Here is a 20,638-nt window from a genome sequence, read left to right as displayed (position 1 = left end):
GGCACCGCCTGGAGTAGAGTCCCATACTCAAATAGTGGTATATTTAAATAAATGGCTCGCTCACAGTGGTGCCCGAAAAATGCGTAACAATGGATATATATGTTTTTAGCCTAAGGGGCATTTTGTTTATATACTTTTTTTATTAAAATGTTTTAGAAATGTATTAAGTTGCTTGTTCCTGCATACTTACTTTGCATACATCCCGATAAGCTAATGCCAGCAGTGTCTGCGATTTGTGGGAGTTCTGTGAATGCGGTTAGCCCATTGCCTGAAGCCGGAGTTCAGTGAGCTGAGCCACAGAGAAAGCTCAGCCTGCCTCGGTCAGCACATGTTGCTACCATTGTGAGCGAGCCATTTATTTACATAAAGCACTATTTGAGTTCCGGGTTTTCTACATCATGTGACGCCTTCTATTTTGATGTTTTGCAGTGTATCAGGTTGGAGCGTTGGAGTTGCCTTGGATTGTGGTCACCACTTCTGCACTGTGTTTTTATTTATGCAACATTTATTCTGTTATTCATGTTTATTTTAATATGATTTTATGGTATACATTTTTATCATTTTATTGGGGTGGTTTGCTCTAACCATAGGTGCGCCCCTACTGACTTGATCTTTTAGTTGGTAGTTTTATTTAATTTTAAGATGTAGTAAACTTGTTCATGTGAAATATGTTACTTTACACCAGCAGTGAGCTCTGCTTATTAGCCAGTGAGCAATCAGTCCTAAAGGCCCAGGTGTACACACAGGCATTTCCTGTTAGCTTCAAAATCAAAATAGCTTTATTGTAACTGTTTTCTTAATGCAAAAATATATAGTTTTTATGTTTAAATTGTTCTCTTTCAAAGGATGATTTAATTTATTAGATATTATGCTCCCCTTAATAAATGTCTTCTATCATTTTTTATAATATTATTTCTGTAAGGACCCTGATTGTGATGGTGTGGGTTGGTTAGTAGCAAATGTGTCAGATGTGTTTGTTTTTACAGAGATAAAAGAATAAAATATATTTTGCATTCTGTTAATATATTTTTTTCTGTACATCTGGTTGTCAAGTGTTAACATAATCCTCTGCAGGTCTTCACCTTTAAGTTCCTAACAGATGAAAAATTCAGGTGTAAAAACATAATTATAGCAATTTGTTTTCCTGCACGTTAACATTGTATGAAAGAAAATCACATTCCAAAGCTGCTTATTGTAAATCTGCTGCACTGTAAATTTTGTTATATGCCATATTTTGCTGTGGGTCAATATTTTTCATAAAAAGCTTATATGGCCTTTCCTGTAATAATTGGAGCTTTCAATAGCAGCGTGTATTATTTTTTGGTATGAAATACTGACCGCTTAATATATGGGGTCATGTTCATTATCCTCAAGAACAAATATCTAACAGACACTCTAGTGTAAACATGAAGAGCTCTGTTTCTTTGGAGATTTGTTCAGCCCTTGAAAAGGGTTTAAAACAAGTTGTGCTTGTGTGCCCTTCCAGATGGAGATATAGGGAAATAAGCAGACAATGACGCAAAGGTATTTTGTGTGTGTGGCCATGACTGTCGCGTTGGAGCCATGGGCGTGGTGTGGGTGGAGTTGGAAGACACAGGGCAGTCCATGCACAGTGCTGTGGCAGTCCCTGGTTCTGCACTGGAAAGGTGGAAATTGTCCTAAAGGAGAAGCAGGAGAAGGACCAGGGGGGCAGAGTTTCCAGTCGGTGACAATCTAGTATGATGCAATTTCTGGAGCAGAATTGGAATGTTCCAGAAGAAAACTTTAAAAGGACACTTCTTGATTCTGTAACCTGGAAATGCAGCAAATCGTGGTACAGTATTAGAGCAAACATCCTCAAACTTGGCCCTCCAGAGGGTTTGGAACTACATTTCCAATGATGCTCAGCCAGCTGATATGCTTGCTGAGCATCATGGGAAATGTAGGTCCAAAACCTCTGGAGGGCCAAGTTTAAAGATGCCTGTTTTAGAGTATTGTACCTTTTAAGATTTGTAGAGCTCAATTTTATTTTTGCTTTAAAGGGACAGTACACTGTAAAATTATTTTTCCATAAATGTATTTTAAATTACTTGTTATACCAACTGCAGAGTATAAAATATTTGAGAAATTGCATTTTTGGGTTTATTTGTGTATCTGAAGTAGCTGGTTTTGTGCTTTGAAACTACAGCCTATTACAATGGGTTGAGCTTCAGGTAATATCAGATCTCATTATGTTATCACTTTCATGTACACAGACTTGCTTCCTTATCTTATATTTGTCTGGAACACCAAAGCTCAATACATAGAGAGAAAATTATCATTTTATTACTTAACTATCATGCCCCCACTGAGGGTGTAATCTCTTCTGCTGGCTGTGTTTACTTAGGCTTGTCAATAGCGTATACGCCAGTATCAAAACTTTCAGTATAGGTTGGGAAACCACAAGCTAAATCAGCTATTTCAAATGCTGAAATATGAGTAAAGGAGCTACTTGCAACCAATTTAATACACTCTAGCAGGTAAAAGGATCATTGGGAATAATTTAAAGGGGAGAAAGTTTTTGGGTGAACTGTCCCTTTAACTCCATAGGATAGTGTCTTCACTACTCTCAGCTGTTGTCAAAAGCTACTTCTGATATTCATAATCTTCTTTCTGAGAATATTTGTACATTTTAGGTTGTTTTTTGCAATATTAAGAAAGCACTTACAAATGATTCTGCATTGCTTATAGGGCATGATTACTAGTGGAGCGCTATCATTAGTGCGAGGGGCATAAACAAGATCGCGAGATTGCTTTGGTTTTTACGCTCAAAACCATATTACAAGTGGCGTGTTGTTTAAATAACCGCTAATTTGATTAGGAAAACTTACGGTAATTTACGCTTTCATATTTTCTATGGGCAGCATTGAGCAGCAATTTGGGCTCAGTAACCCTTTAAATCTCCGACCTTTCTCTCTCTCTCTCTTTCTTCTTGACATTTGGAGTATGACCCAGGACATGGTACCTGCAGATTCCATAAAGGACCATATGATACCAGGACAGGTGGCATCCATGAGCAAGAGAATTTAGAACGGTGTTTATTTCTGCAGAGAAGATATTACCAGGACACACGGACTAAAAAGCGTCGTGTAGGCTCAACGAGACACAGCAGTGTTATCATATATTTAAATATTGTCAGTCACACATCAAATCATTTGCAAGAATTTTTTTGAATATTAACAATATTTGTTTTTTTGTTAGAATGGATGTAAGTTTAACAACATGAACCTACTTATAAAGGCTACTATTGCAGAATAGGCACATATTTCCCAAAGTGCCCTAGTTTCAAAGTGAAACCAGACTGAATAATTATAGTTCATATTAAATACCATATTTTGTAAGCAATTGAAATAATATTTCATGCAAGCATAGACCACTTCCATTGTATGAAGTGCCTTAATATCCTAAATAAAAGCTCAGAAAAAGACTGTACTGCTACTAATGCATTAATCCAATCAGGTTTTGGATGCATACATATAATGTACTAAAAACTTCTAACTCTTGTATGTAGTAAAATATACTCTTGTGGATTTTCCCCTGAAAAGTGTAATCTAGAGAGATATTGCTATTCATAGGTTAGTAAAGTGGCAGATTGATGTTTTTTTTTTCTTCTGGTTTCATTATTTACATGTTCTTTACTTGCAGTGACATAAATCAGGTAGTGTGTTTGGTTAGCACTCTATTCCCCTTACAATTTAATAGTATTTTATCATTGCAAGAAAATGCTTTGCATGGTAACATGTAGCTAGGATTGTAAGCTAAACGTGACAAATATATTAGCTATATGATCATGTAGGACCTTAGATTAGACTCCATTTTTTGCTTCACCTTTAGTTTATATACTTATATTGGACCTTCATTAGCCCCATAACCCTGAAGCCCCTATTTCCAGATTATATACAAAGGGACAGTCTACTCTAGAATTTGTATTGTTTAAAAAGATATATAATCCATTTATTACCCATTCCCCAGTTTTGCATAACCAACACAGTTATATTAATACACTTTTTACCTCTGTGATTACCTGGTATCTAAACCTCTGCAGACTGCCCCCTTATGTCAGTTATTTTGATAGACTTGAATTTTAGCCAATCAGTGCCCTCTCATAAGTAACTCCATGGGCGTGAGCACAATGTTATTTATATGGCACACGTGAATTAACGTCCTCTAGCTGTGAAAAATGCATTCAGATAAGAGGCGGCCTTCAAGGGCATAGAAATTAGCATATGAGCCTTCCTAGGTTTAGCTTTCAACTAGGAATACCAAGAGAACAAAGCAAATTTGATGATAAAAGTAAATTGGAAAGTTGTTTAAAATGACATGCCTTATCTGAATCATGAACGTTTAATTTTGACTAGACTGTCCCTTTAAGTGTCCAATTAAATATTCGTCACTTGGCAACCTGTCATGCAGCATGTACCTTAAAGAGCTATGAAACTAATTTTTTTTCTTTTCTGATTCAGGCAGAGAAAGCAATAAAAACAAAAAGCAATTTACTTCTGTTTTTTTTATTTGCTTTGTTCTCATAGTATTCTTAGTTGAAGAGATACCTAGGTAGGTACCATGGCAGAAAAAAGTGCTGCCATATAGTGCTCTTGCAAATGTATAAAACTCTTGCAAAACTGCTACCATATAGTGCTCAAAAGACGTGCATGTCCTGAGTTTACCTTCATGCTTTTCAACAAAGGATAACAAAAGAGTAAAATGGAAAGTTGCTCTACCAGAATCATGAAAGAAGAATTTTCGGTTTTGTGTCCCTTTAATGTTTCTGACATAATTAGAAGCAGGATTGTTCTACCTAAGCTTTAGAGGCTATTATCTGATCATCTTCTCCTGACTGGTCAGTATGGATTAATTAAGTGATGCATAACCTTTAATACATAACTTCTAATTCCTTCGGCATAACAGGGAAGCATTTAAAATGTAAATGCTTAATTTATGTATATTTAAATTAAACCTAACCTGTTATTGCAGCCTTCAGCCTGCCCCCTAATCATAGACTGGGAATGGAATAGGAAGACTGTTAACCTAGAATCAGCAACTAGTGTGTATAATTGGGATAGTTCATGAATGGATAATGACAGGTTGTGGATGGGGAAGACAGAGATATACAAACTAGTTCCCATTGATTTAACCTCACATCTCCTAACATGGTATGGTTAGAAGCAAGTGTAAGCAGAACGTTTGCAGGGATTGAGGACAGAATATGGTCAGTTTGAGGGTGTGATCTGGTAGTCTGGTTGGGTCTGAAAACTCATTGTGTGGTGGTTGTTTATACATGATAGGGGTTTGACCTGTCCCAGATTTGCCATAGGGAAACCGGAAACAAGTAGTGCAGATAGGAAGGAGCCGCTATTTAGCATTGTGAGGTATGTCACTAGCATCTGTTTTGCCATCATCCTCCACACTGCACCCACTCCAATCTTTTAAGCACATGTATACATACACGTACACAAATAAGCACATGTCTATATACACGTACACAAATAAGCACATGTATACATACACGTACACAAATAAGCACATGTTAATGTTGTTTTAAATATAGGATTTAAAAAAGGCTCCTTAGATTTTTTTTGACACAGTAACAAATGCATCCCCCAGTTTTGCCTGGGATTAAGCCTATTTCACTACTTTGTGAAGTTTTTAATGTGAAATTACAAAATGATTTGCCTGTATTTTATCTGAGTGTTGTAACGAATTGTGTTACTGTAATACTATAGCAATGCTTATTCCTTATGCCATTTTCACTGTATGGTGTAAATATCTGTACTTCCAAGCCTGAACTTAAAAAAAAAATTAAAAAAAATCCACTAAACATTATTCATACTATTTTAAAATCATATTGTGATTTTAATCTGAGGTTTCACATTCCTTGCATTAGGTCTTTGTTGGTAGGCATTATTGCTTTACTTTGATACCCTTTCATCAGTTTGTATCTCCCACTCCATAGATGTGAGAGCAGTAGTATCACTTTGTAAATCTGATGTTTCCAGTTGCCATTTATTTAACTCATATGATGTTAGACTACCTTTATGTTAGGAACTCATATAACAGCCAGACTCTGTCCAAGGCTTTCGTGAAGATCGTCTACTAATGTCTATTGAAGCTTGCACCACATTGCAGAACTAGAAAGCTTAAAATCTGACCCGAAGAAGTAGCTTGTTCTTAGCTTGCTAAAATGTTATATAGCAGCATCATGTCATTTTTGTTGTTTTGGTCTTTGCTAGCCTGCACAGATTATTATTATTAATAATGATAATAATAATATAATTTATTTGAAGGTAGCATCAAATTCCATAGTGCTGGGTACATGAGTAAGGGTAACACTGATTGGTGGTAGAAAATTAATAGATTCATTAAACAAATTAATACTGGAGATGGATGTCCCTGCTCCAAAGAGCTTACAATCTGTCAGAGCTAAATGGTATTAACCAAAAGATAAAAGAAAAAGTTAAACATTTTAGATAGACTTTATAGTTTTGCCTTTAAAGGAACAGGAAACCCCAAAGTTTTTTTCATGATTTGGATAGAACATACAATTTTAAACAACTTTCCAGTTTACTTCTATTATCAAATTTGCTTCATTATCTTGTTATCCATTGCTAAAGGAAAAGCATTGCACTAGTGGAAGCAAGATGAACACATCTAGTTAGCCAATCACTGGAGACAAGTGTGTGCAGGCACCAATCAGCAGCTAGCTTCCACTAGTGTAAGATATGTACGTATTCTTTTTCAATAAGAGTTACCAAGAGAACAATTTGAACATTTGGAAATAGAAGTGAATTTAAAAGTGTCTTAAGATTACATGCTCTATTTGAATAATGTAAGTTTAATTTCAACTTTCCTATCCATTTAATGTACATGTTTTACTATGTATTAAATTATTTCTTAAACTGTATAGTAAAGTATATATTTAGAATCTGTCCTAGATATGTTTCACATTTAATAAACACAGGATATAAACAGCCAGTGACTCTAAGGTCCTAAACATTTTTATTTCACTATACTCAATATTGATTTGTTATATCTGTAAAAATCTGTATCTCTCCAGTGGTTCACATAAAAGGTGACTGGTTCAATAGGTCTATTTATTTATAGAATTGTATATATTTATTGTATTATTCATAATTTAGTTTATATACCTGCTTGATGTATTATTCATGATGTTAGTTATATGTGTTGCTTCACTCCTGGGTGTATTATGATCTCTGCATCAATGTTGCTTTTCCATTCTACAGGCAATTTATTGATCTTGTCCATGGTGCTGAACTTTGGTTCAGGCAAGTTTTGTTATTATCCACTGAGATTAAAGGATACCATCAAACTAATGCCAGCAATTTGTTTAAATGTAGGTCCACATAAAAAGCAAAAATCAAAAAGTGCCAAGGAGATTTTGTAGCAATAGAAAATGCCTTTGAAGTGAGTGAACCTGTTTTTGGTCTGGTCCATTTAAATACTCTCTTTGGACCTCCTCATTTGCTGTGAACTCTTAGTCCTGGACACCAAGAAACCAAAACCAAAAATGATAATCTATGCATCGTATAATACACATGAATTTCATTAACATGTGCTATTTAAAGGTACGTGAAACCCAATTTTTTTTCTTTCATGGTTCAGAGAATACAATTTTAAGCAACATTCCAATTTCTTTCTATTATCTAATTTGATTAATTCTTTAGATGAAGAAATAGCAATGCAGATGGGTGAGCCAATCACACAATATGATCGGGTTGATTGACACCCCCTGCTAGCGGCCGATTGGCCGCAAATCTGCAGGGGGCGCCATTGCACAAGCAGTTCACAAGAACTGCTTGTGCAATGATAAATGCCGACAGCGTATGCTGTTGGCATTCATTTATGTCTGTCGGACATGATCCGCTGTGCTCGATGATAAATCGGCCCCTATGTTTGCATTGTAATATCTTCAACACCATCATTGCCATTAGTATTATCATTATTATCTCATACTGCCATAAACTCTATCTGTATTTACCTTGAAACTATATTTAACCATTTGGATGTAAATGATAAAAACACCTCACTAGATGTGCCTTATATTTAAGCAGTATTTCCATACATATATAAAATGTGTTTGCGTTAACTTGAATACAGTTGAACATAGACTAATATTAGAAGGTCAGATCCGCAGTGTTGTTAGCTACACATTGTTAGCGTCGTTGACTCCTTTGTTTTCAGTGACCTGCAACAAGGGTTGTTTGTTTTCCTCATAAGCTGCTTGGAGAGCTGATTGAAAGAATCAAGAACTTATCAAGACAAGCCCAGAGAAGGGGGAAAAAAATCAATATCAATGCAGCCCTTCTGCAGATGTTATGGCTGGCACTATTAAGTCAACAATTAACCTCTTCAGTGTCAATTTACAATTGTTCCTCAAGGTCTTCTTCACACAGATAACTCAAAATAAAGAAGTACACTTAGGTCAATTTAAAATATGTCAATGTATTCATATTAGAGTTTACTTTGGTGCCCCCTATAGTTCTGCTTGAGTAGAAAATGATTTGCCTTTGTTTATGATAAAAATTACATTTGAATGTAAATGGGCATAAATTACACAGCATTGCTTTTTAAAGGGACACGATAACCAAGTGAACAAAGTGATGCAGCATAGCTGTAAAAACTGACTAGAAAATATCACCTGAACCTCTCTTTGTAAAAAGGAAGATACTTACCTCAAAATTTCATAAGTATTCTCACCCCATTGTAAAGGGACTTTAAGCAGGCAATCAGGATACTAGTCCCAGGACTTGCAACGGAGCGTGTATCTTGCATGTGCAGGCACAGTCATGTTATTTATCAATTCCAGTTAAGGAAGTTTACTATGAAATCTCACAAGATTTCAGTGAAGTCTCATGAGATCACAGCAAACCATAGCATGACCTGAGCACTGCTGATGCTGATTGGCTTTGGAAGTTAAAGAAATTTTGAAATTTTAAAATATCTTCCTTTTTTACATAGTGATTTCTTTCTTGTCAGCTTTTTACAGTTATGCTGCATCACTTTCAAATTATTTAATATATGGGTATTACATTCCTATAATTCAATGAAATGTTTGTATTGCAATATCATGTGTTTGTAAATCTGATTATTTTAAAAGTTATTAATGACACCTTATTGCGTATGCGTGACCTGCTGTACATATGGCACTATCTAATTTGAGTAACACCAGTAAATATGCATTTAAAATTTTACTTTTATGTGCCATTACACTATGGCTGTTCTGCTATACAAACATAAAAGAATGAAAATAGAGAAATCTTGGTTCTTATCATTTATATTTCATTATTACTTTGTTTGTTTTGTAAACTAGTTTCTATTTGATGTGTTTATAAGGATACAATTCTTTACATAGTTCCAAGTCAGATTGCCATGTCAATATACAGAGCTTATACACTAGACTTTTTAATATCTCTCTGTAGCCTAATGATTAGTTTTTATAGAATAGTGTAGAAATTTGAGTTTAAGCCATAGTGAACCTAGGCTGTTGTATAAGACATGAAATATTATTGTTCTATTCTTCACAATACCACTTTATTCTAAAATTAAAGGAACATAAAACCCAAACTGAAATGCACATAAATATATTCAGCTTTGAATAGAAGTATTTCTGCAATACATGTTATGCTTCTGTGAAATCCACGGAAGCTTTTGTTGTGCACAGAGCCTATGCACATATACTCTATGTACCCTTATTCAAATACCACCTCTGTATAAAAAGTAATGACACATACTGACTCAATGTGTGGTCACTAAGCATGTTCAGTGTTTGAATGCAGGTGCACGGGGCATATGTAAATTGGCTTCATGCACAGTTAAAGCTATAACTGATAAAGTGTCCCTTTACAATGACATATGTTAAGTTTGCATATTTCTATAATCCCTTCTATTTTTACTTTAAATTAATAAAATTACTTATTTCCTGATACTTGTTTCAGAAATAGCAAATGTGCAAGAAGTCAGGGCATACAAGAGCTTTTCTAACTTTGTAGATAAAATAAAAATAAAGGCAAAGCCATACAGATGATAGCTTATGGTCACCTGTGTACTATCATACAGTGTGTGAGAATATTAATGGCTTTTTTTATATCATTTTTACCAGATGAGCTAATTCTTTTGTGTGCAGACTGTGCTTATACCCATAAGTTATGGGAGCAGACAAGCCCTTCTGTCTTTAGTTTCAAGATAATTTTAGAAGTGCTGGAGGTGACAATTTAATAGATTTAGGAGACGCTGAAAGAAAGATGACTATACAGGGTTTTAATGGCATTGAATATGTTAGGCATTGCCATATGCAGAAATTCATATTTAATCATTATCTACCAAGTGTATTGTACTACCTCAAGTTAAAAAATAAGTCATATCCAATGGAAATATGAAAGTGTAGCAAACTGACTTTATTTTCTATCACCAATGGTTCCACAAATGTGTTCATGTTCTGCAGGATCAGGAGTGTAAAATAAATTTGAAGGTTTAGAATATATTTACAGACATATATATATTTCTATCTATCTGTCTATATATGTGTCTGTCTCTCTATATAAGCTGGCTACAAGTATTGATTCATCAAGTGAAGAGTACAATATGTCAGGTTAATATAATTTGTATGATTTGATATAATTTGTATGATATCTACTGTGATTGCGATTTAATCGCGATTTTCTTATGAATGACTATAACACCTTCATTTTGCATTATAAAGTTTATTTAACACTACAGAATCTTAATGTACATGTTTCTCAATGTCCAATACACTCTTGGAGCATAAAAATTACAAACCACAAAATAGTTAAAATAAAATTTGCTGCCTGTGATGTGATGCCACTAGCCAGTTATTAGGTCTTATGACACACAACATTGTCATGTTTTCTTGGACAGTCATTCTAACTGTGGACAGTGGTATGATTAACAGATGAAGTAGTGTAAGCCACATACACACACACACACACACACACATATATATATATATATATATATATATATATATGTGTGTGTGTGTATATATATATAAATATATATTATATTTTTTTTCTTCTTCTTTTTTAAACATTTTAATTTGACTGAAAATGAGCCCTGCTCCTGTCCAGGAATAAAATACAGCCATATAGCAGTAGGGGTGGGGGGCTGCTCCTTTCAGAAATGCTGTGCCTTGCTGATATAAAATACATTGTAGATGCAGTTAAGTTAACCCAGCAGCTAATAGCAGAGGGGACTGCAGTTTTAGCCTTTTTGGGAGCCGTGGGGTTAACTGCATCTGCTATGTATTTAAGCTGTTTCTCAGAGAGCAGGAGATTGTGTGGGAGGTTCCATAATGTTTACATACCCTAAGTTTCAGACTGCAGACATCCCTAGGGGTTAATATAAGTAAGTGGCTTTCACTACATCACTGCAATAACCGGAAAGCAGCTGGAAGCGAGCAGGATCGCTTCCAGCTGCTTTCCAGACCAAGGACGTACGCCACACGTCCTCGGTTATTAACTGTATTTTTTTGAGGACGTGTGGCATACTTCCTTGGTCGTTAAGGGGTTAATGACAACTGACGTACCAGGTACGTCCTGAAAAAACTGACAGTTAGTGACAATTGACGTACCTGGTATGTCAGTTGTCTAAGAGAGTGCTGGAAGCGATCGATATTGAGGCATCCTGCAATACCCTTTAAAAAGCATCCGATGCAGAGAGAGCCACTCTGGCCCTCTCTGCACCGGTAGCGATGGTGCCGTTCGTTGGTGGGTGGGAGCTTACAAGGGAGCCGGGTGGGCGGCCCATCGCTACCCGGTATCCATTTCCTGCAAGTGCTTTGTGCACGCCGGATGCTGGGAGCGTGCGGAGGGGGGCCTGCGGGGCGCATGCGCGTGCATGTGTGTGTGCACACGCGCAGCAACCACTGCCGCCAATGGTTAGTGTTTAGAGAGAGGGGGGCAGAAAACGTTTTTTTTTTTCAAAAAAATAATAGGATCTGCTAGGGTAGGGGGATGGGGTTATTGGGGTGGCAGCTACACTACAGAAAACGCTGTATTTAAGAAAAAAAAAAGAAAAAAAAAACAACTTTCTTTTTTGGGGAAAACTGGGTACTGGCAGACAACTGCCAGTACCCAAGATGGTGGCAAATAGGTAGGTTGGGAGGGTTAGAGAGCTGTTTGTGGGGGATCAGGGAGGTTGGGGGCTAAGGCAGGGGTCCATCACAGATGAATAATTAAAAACAAAACACAAAAAAACACCTTTTATTTTAGTACTGGCAGACTTTCTGCCAGTACTTAAGATGGTGGGGACAATTGTGGGGTGGGGGAGGGAAGAGAGCTGTTTGGGAGGGATCAGGGGGTGGGATGTGTCAGGTGGGAGGCTGATCACAAGCTACCTAATTAACCCCCTAACTGATGGGCATAATACAAGTGTGGTGCGCAGCAGCATTTAGTGGCCTCCTAATTGCCAAAAAGCAACGCCAAAGCCATATATGTCTGCTATTTCTGAACAAAGGAGATCCCAGAGAAGCATTTACAACCATTTGTGACATAATTGCACAAGCTGTTTGTAAATAATTTCAGTGAGAAACCTAAAATTGTGACAAAATTTGTGAAAAAGTGAACGATTTTTTTTTATTTGCTCGCATTTGAGGGTGAAATGGTGGCATGAAATATACCAAAAAGAAAGTGTTTCTTAACCCCTTGTTTCCCTAGAGTTTCTGCTTGATTGCCATAGGGGCTTTTTTTCAGCAATTCATTTATTGCAGGTTTATGTGTTAATCACTGTGGTTAGTAGTTAGATGTTTGTGAATAGCCAACTTGCTATACTTTAAATAGCAAATCACTTATATTTTTTTTTACTAACAGACTTCAGTTATGGTTCTAAACCATTGTAAATAAGAGTACATTTGTGCACATACTGCAATGCCAACATGCTTTTAGAAGCCGCCTGTTTTATAGATCTCAACATGAATAAACTAAATATCAGGGGCTCTTTGCTTTAGAGTATTCACATTTGGTTATGTTAATAATTGTCTGTACAACCAAGATAAGCAATACCAACTTTCTAGAATAAATGGCTTGAATGCATAAAACAAAAAAATATATAGAAAAAAAACTGCTGCAAATGAGGATGCGTAGATAACATAGTATGGTTGTAGATACCCAATATAAGCATGCGGATACATTTAAACTAGCACACATGGGAAATATAATACACAGAATATGTAGTAAACACACAGAATCATTTACAGAGGTATTTATGCAGATGCACCCTTTACATAGTACTGACACTGCTACATATATGCACAAATACACAGGAATACATACATTTATATGTGCAGATGCATACATTACATAGAACTGTCACCGTTTGCATAATCATGTGCACATACAGTGATGACATGGGTACAGGTACATATAATCATGTAAATAAACACATACTTAAGCAATGAAAGCTACTCACATACATGGCATAGTGCTCACACAAATATATTCATTACATACGGTGCAATATACACAAAGGAGACAAAAGCAGCATACATGGAATCCTCCTCTTTCACATTTATAAGGCATAAAGAATAGGAAAAAAACAGCACAAACACAATATAATTGCCATTAAAGTTAATATGTGGTTTTAAAGCATTTACATTTTCACATTGAACCATCTCCCACACACTGCATTCTGTATTGCTGTAATTTTCCTGCTATATATTTGCAGGAAGATATGTCGGCGCTGTGTTTATCATACAGTAAGTAACACTCGATCCCTATGTTTTCTTTATACGCAGGCCATGTGAAGCTGTGGTCGGTGAAAGGTAGCAGAACTTACATCACAACAGGAATAACACAAATCTAGTAAGTGACCCTCTTTTTTTTTTGTACCTATGAAACCTAAATGGAAAAGTCTATGGGGTCAATTTATCAAGCACCATACGGATCTTGATGCCTTGTGTTTCCAGGGAGCCTTCGAGACCGCTGCTCCATAACCTGTTCGCCTGCTCTGAGGCGGCGGACAGAAATCAACCTGATCTAATACGATCAGGTTGATTGACACCCCCTGCTAGCGGACGATTGCGTATGCTGTCGGCATTTATCGATGTACAGCGGACATGATACACTACATCGTATCATGTCCGCTCGCACTATAATAAATTGACTCCTATATCTGAGTATACTTTGTGATTAACGTCTTAGAACCATAGGCTTCCAAAAGACAACTAGAATTATTGCAAGGAAACTATATCTGGTGGACAAAGAGTTAATATGTAATTTAGTTCTAGTGCAATATACATGTACTTATTATTTTGTCTTTTTCTCTGCAAAAGCACCATTTAAAATATTTATAATCTTTTTATGTATATTAAAATATTGTGTCTACTTGCTTTTAGGTTCCAGATGTCATTTATACCCAATATTCATTCGCATTAGAAACTCAAATGTGTAATATCTGCAAATGTACTAAAATACTATAAATCTTAATACTTAATGATTTTACCACTATGTTTGATCAGTGTGCTGTTATTTTAAATAGCACATTAAAAACGTACGAATGGCATGTTATAATCGAAAAAATAATGCAGCCATAATGGTAATATAGGGCTGTACACTAATTGGTATAATTTAAGCGCACACTATTTCTCTGTAGTTAAAATATTTGAACTACTCATTTTTCAAGCTAAGATTGGCAGTCGTAGATTATGTGTTAACTGTACTGGTAGATAAAGGATTCTATAAATTATTTGAAATAATCCTTCTGTATTCTTTGTTTTCGTGTCTAGTAACAGGTTTTTGGCTAAAAATAGCAGATTGTGTAATTTTCATTCTCTGGTAATTATTTGATAAAGTTCCAAAGCATGTTTAATCTGCATTAAAAACATAGACTATGACATTTATATATCCATTTATATGAAATATAGGTTTGGCTATGTTACTTTCACGCATCCATGAAGACAGTATCAGCGCTGACAGATTGTTTCATTTGTTGAGGAAATAGCTCTTGCGAAAAATTTATCCCAGAGGACCAAAAATGATGATGCTGGATTCTTGTACATCCCATGATCACAAAACTTGTTATTCAGTATTATTTTCAGTCACTGAATAGTGAGAACAAGGAAATGTCTTTTGGACAGCGTTGATGTAAACCAGATGATTGAACAGAACATCATAATGGTTAATTTGGTCCCAAAAATATATAATTGAAGAAGCTCTCAAGTCTTTACCTAAAATAGATTTTCTGTTCTACAGATCTTTATTAATCTGTTCAGTTATTTAAAGGGCCATAATACCCAAATGTTGAAACACTTGAAAGTGATGCAGCATAGCTGTAAAAAGCTGACTAGAAAATATCACCTGAACATCTCTATGTAAAAAAAGAAAGATATTACCTCAAAAGTTCCTCAGTAGCCACCTCCCATTGTAAAGGATTTCTAAGCAGCATATTAGTATGTCTGTCCTGGGACAGCTGAAAGGATAAGCCTCGTGCATTCTCATATTATTTCCCTATTCAGATTAGGGAAGTTTACAATGAAATCTCATGAGAGTTAAGTCAAATCTCATGAGATCACAGTAAGAGTTCATGACCTCAGCACTGCTGATGGTGATTGGCTGCTGTTCATTTCTTCATTTTTTTTATTTTTTTTTACCTGCAGCTGAGTATAACTTTTTACACAGAACTTACTCTGCTGAGCTGAGGAGATTGTGAGGTAAAATATCTTCCTTTTTTACATAGAGATGCTCAGGTGATATTTTCCTGTCAGCTTTTTACAGTTATACTGCATCAGTTTCAAGTGATTTAGCATATGAGTATTATGTCCCTTTAAGAGATATAGGTTCCTGGAGTGTTAGTGCCAAGTGATATCTATTTAAATAGCCAGATGTGTTGTCCAATGCTTGAGGGGAGCTCATTTTGGTTGTGTTTCATTTATCTCATAAATTTGCTGATTTCTTAATTATAAAAGGTAAAGGGACATCAAACTAATTTTTCTTTATGAATTGTAAATATCAGCATGTATGTCTTGCATTGTAAATGATCTACACGCAACATGAAACTATTTGAACTGCTGTTTTGTTACTAAACTTGCACTCTTTTGCAGTCCAGAGGTATACCCATTGATAAGATTCTTTATTATTTTTATTGTATCTACACTGCTGTGGCGATAAAGGTGAGGTACTAATCAAGCAGTCGCTTTGTAGAATTAGCAGGGTTACACTTGTGAATACTGAAGTATGTAGTTCTAGAACTCACAGATATTATATATAAAGATGATGTGTGTAGCGCTAGACAGAAAACCCAAATAAGCCTATCTTGTGATACTGTCTCCTTCCTAGACAGTTAATTCAAACATAAAATGATAAAACGGTTAGATGGCGCTAATAGCTTTGGGTTAAATATGGTTCCAAAGTGATCACCAAATGTCCCTTTAAATATCTGTATTCAATAGGGTTTAAAACTTTTGAGGTAGCCTTAAGGTATGTCGTTTTAAAATCAAATATGTTATAACAATGTTTAATCAGTGCACCTTCCACTTATTTACTGTGACCAATGAGATAGACTAGACTTGATTCTTATATTAAATAGACATATACTTTATTCTCCACCAATAAAATCAAACAGTTAATTGTCAGACGATTAAAATCTACTAAAAAACAAAAATCATTCATACATACATGCAATCTCAGATCGCTATCAAACTAATTGTGTTGTGACTATAAGTTGAAATAGCAGCGAATCAGAAACCTTCTCCTGTGGTATATAGAAACAAAATATATTAAGTGTTTGTAAGTTATCTAATTGTAATAGCAGCAAATCAAAACCTTCTCCTGCGATATATAGAAACAAGAGATATACAATCTTGTGCAAAATACATATATTGGTGACAAAAATAGTGTGCAAAAATAAAAATAAAAGAGGGATGAACCAAACGATATTATTATGATTTAAGCCACTTTCGGAACCGGTTCCTATTATGCCCAAATATTCCTTCTTAATGTTTATGTAAACAATGTAAATGTTAAAGTTCTCTCTGTAGAAATCTTCAATATGTTAAACAGTCTTTCTCATAGGCACCTTTCCAAAAAACAATTGCAGATCCAATCTCAATCAATAGCTGGGTTAAAATTTGTTCAGTTAATAGCTGGGTTAAAATTTCAAATTCCACCTCATACAGGTTTTTATGTTTGAATTCTACTTGATAATATTTCTTTAAAAGGCAATGATTATTCAGCAGGTCAGCTATTTGTAAGCTGGCTCTTACCTGCTTCCTCCTCCGGCGGTGTTGTTTGTGTTATTGTCATGCCGGGAGTCCTCGTGCTCTTCCACTTCAAATGCGCCTCTGACGTCACCGGCTTATGACAGCTGTTCACAGAAATAGGAGAAAATACTTGCGCAAGTATATCTTTCTGTCCGTTTACCGTTGGTATCTCTGCACTTGAGTACTTAACGTACGCAGAGGTCTTTGGTTTCTCAGCTTGACAGCTCTTTGCTCCCTCCGGATCGTAAGTGTATAATCTTTTGCAGGTATCGCTCACAGCACTTTCTACGCGTTTCACCCCTGTTATCCGGGGCTTTCTCAAGATCCTGTGTGTCTCGCACCTGCTCATTAAATGCCCAGCCTGTTCCGGTACTTTCACAAATAGCCTCGTTTCCCTCTTTTAGGTGCCTATTTTAGATGAGATCCTCATGCCTTCATTGTCTAACCACCTCCATTTTTTCTTCTTTTAATCTGTGCTCCATACATTGTTCAATTAATTTAATAGTCCCAAAAGTTCAGTGGCTTTGTATTTGCTTTGGCCTAGATTTGGAGTTTGGCGTTAGCCGTGAAAACCAGCGTTACAGGCTCCTAACGCTGGTTTTAGGCTAACTCCGGTATTTGGAGTCACTCAAAATAGGGTCTAACGCTCACTTTTCAGCCGCGACTTTTCCATACCGCAGATCCCCTTACGTCAATTGCGTATCCTATTTTTTCAATGGGATCTTTCTAACTCCGGTATTTAGAGTCGTGTCTGAAGTGAGCGTTAGACATCTAACGACAAAACTCCAGCCGCAGGAAAAAAGTCAGTAGTTAAGAGCTTTTTGGGCTAACGCCGGTTCATAAAGCTCTTAACTACTGTACTCTAAAGTACACTAACACCCATAAACTACCTATGTACCCCTAAACCGAGGCCCCCCCACATCGCCGCCACTCGATTACATTTTTTTAACCCCTAATCTGCTGCCCCTAACACCGCCGACCCCTGTATTATATTTATTAACCCCTAATCTGCCCCCCACAACGTCGCCGCCGCCGCCAGCTACCTACAATAATTAACCCCTAATCTGCCGACCGCAAAGCGCCGCCACCTACATTATAGCTATGTACCCCTAATCTGCTGCCCCTAACACCGCCAACCCCTATATTATATTTATTAACCCCTAATCTGCCCCCCTCAACGTCGCCTCCACCTGCCTACACTTATTAACCCCTAATTTGCAGAGCGGACCGCACCGCTACTATTATAAAGTTATTAACCCCTAATCCGCCTCACTAACCCTATAATAAATAGTATTAACCCCTAATCTGCCCTCCCTAACATCGCCGACACCTAACTTCAATTATTAACCCCTAATCTGCCGACCGGAGCTCACCGCTATTCTAATAAATGGATTAACCCCTAAAGCTAAGTCTAACCCTAACACTAACACCCCCCTAAATTAAATATAATTTTAATCTAACGAAATTAATTAACTCTTATTAAATAAATTATTCCTATTTAAAGCTAAATACTTAGCTGTAAAATAAACCCTAATATAGCTACAATATAAATTATAATTACATTGTAGCTATTTTAGGATTAATATTTATTTTACAGGCAACTTTGTAATTATTTTAACCAGGTACAATAGCTATTAAATAGTTAAGAACTATTTAATAGTTACCTAGTTAAAATAATTACAAAATTACCTGTAAAATAAATCCTAACCTAAGTTACAATTAAACCTAACACTATACTATCATTAAATTAATTAAATAAAATACCTACAATTACCTACAATTAAACCTAACACTACACTATCAATACATTAATTAAATACAATATCTACAAATAACTACAATGAAATAAACTAACTAAAGTACAAAAAATAAAAAAGAACTAAGTTACAAAAAATAAAAAAAAATCTAGAAACATCAGAAAAATATTACAACAATTTTAAACTAATTACACCTACTCTAAGCCCCCTAATAAAACAACAAAGCCCCCCAAAATAAAAAATGCCCTACCCTATTCTAAATTACTAAAGTTAAAAGCTCTTTTACCTTACCAGCCCTGAACAGGGCCCTTTGCGGGGCATGCCCCAAGAAGTTCAGCTCTTTTGCCTGTAAAAAAAAACATACAATACCCCCCCCCAACATTACAACCCACCACCCACATACCCCTAATCTAACCCAAACCCCCCTTAAATAAACCTAACACTAAGCCCCTGAAGATCATCCTACCTTGTCTTCACCTCACCAGGTATCACCGATCCGTCCTGGCTCCAAAATCTTCATCCAACCCAAGCGGGGGTTGGCGATCCATCATCCGGTGGCTGAAGAGGTCCAGAAGAGGCTCCAAAGTCTTCATCCTATCCGGGAAGAAGAGGCGATCCGGACCGGCAACCATCTTGATCCAAGCGGAATCTTCTATCTTCATCCGATGACGACCGGCTCCATCCTGAAGACCTCCACCGCGGACCCATCTTCTTCCGGCGACGTCCAACTGAAGAATGACGGTTCCTTTAAGGGACGTCATCCAAGATGGCGTCCCTCGAATTCCGATTGGCTGATAGGATTCTATCAGCCAATCGGAATTAAGGTAGGAATATTCTGATTGGCTGATGGAATCGGCAGATTAGGGGTTAATAAGTGTAGGCAGGTGGAGGCGATGTTGTGGGGGGCATATTAGGGGTTAATAAATAAAATATAGGGGTCGGCGGTGTTAGGGGCAGCAGATTAGGGGTACATAAGGATAATGTAAGTAGCGGCGGTTTACGGAGCGGCAGATTAGGGGTTAAAAATAAAATTCAGGTGTCAGCGATAGCGGGGGCGGCAGATTAGGGGTGTTTAGACTCGGGGTACATGTTAGGGTGTTAGGTGCAGACTTAGGAGGTGTTTCCGCATAGCAAACAATGGGGCTGCGTTAAGAGCTGAACGCGGCTTTTTTGCAGGTGTTAGGTTTTTTTTCAGCTCAAACAGCCCCATTGTTTTCTATGGGGGAATCGTGCACGAGCACATTTTTGAGGCTAGCCGCTTGCGTAAGCAACTCTGGTATTGAGAGTTGAAGCTGCGTTAAAAATGCTCTACGCTCCTTTTTTGGAGCCTAACGCAGCCTTTATGTGGACTCTCAATACCAGAGTTATTTTTATGGTGCGGCCAGAAAAAAGCCGGCTTTAGCTACGCGGGTCGTTACCGACAAAACTCCAAATCTAGGCCTTATTGTTTATAACTGGAACTCCCTCATATATAAATCCGTTAAGTGAAACCTTACTTAAAGATATATAAAAATTAAATGATATAAAAATTGTAGAATATAAAAATCCAGAAATAAAATTTAGGATTGCCTAAATCATAAAGGTGGCTTCTAAAAAATGTACTGTATTGAAAATAATGCTACACTTATAATTGGTA

At 36.5% G+C, this 20,638-nt stretch overlaps 1 protein-coding gene across 1 annotated transcript in view; it reads left to right on the top strand.

Moving 5' to 3' along the window:
• Positions 1-20,638, top strand: part of KLHL29 (kelch like family member 29) — a 1,611,012-nt gene that overhangs the window by 173,432 nt on the left and 1,416,942 nt on the right. The window contains exon 2 of the mRNA XM_053709637.1: positions 13,784-13,850. The gene's annotated coding sequence lies outside the window, so the exon portion shown is untranslated. The remainder of the gene's footprint in view (positions 1-13,783; positions 13,851-20,638) is intronic.

Source organism: Bombina bombina, chromosome 4 (assembly GCF_027579735.1).
Source record: "Bombina bombina isolate aBomBom1 chromosome 4, aBomBom1.pri, whole genome shotgun sequence".
Lineage (NCBI taxonomy): Eukaryota > Metazoa > Chordata > Amphibia > Anura > Bombinatoridae > Bombina > Bombina bombina.
The sequence above is the reverse complement of the archived record's forward strand: the minus strand, read 5'-3'. Positions and strand labels throughout refer to the sequence as shown.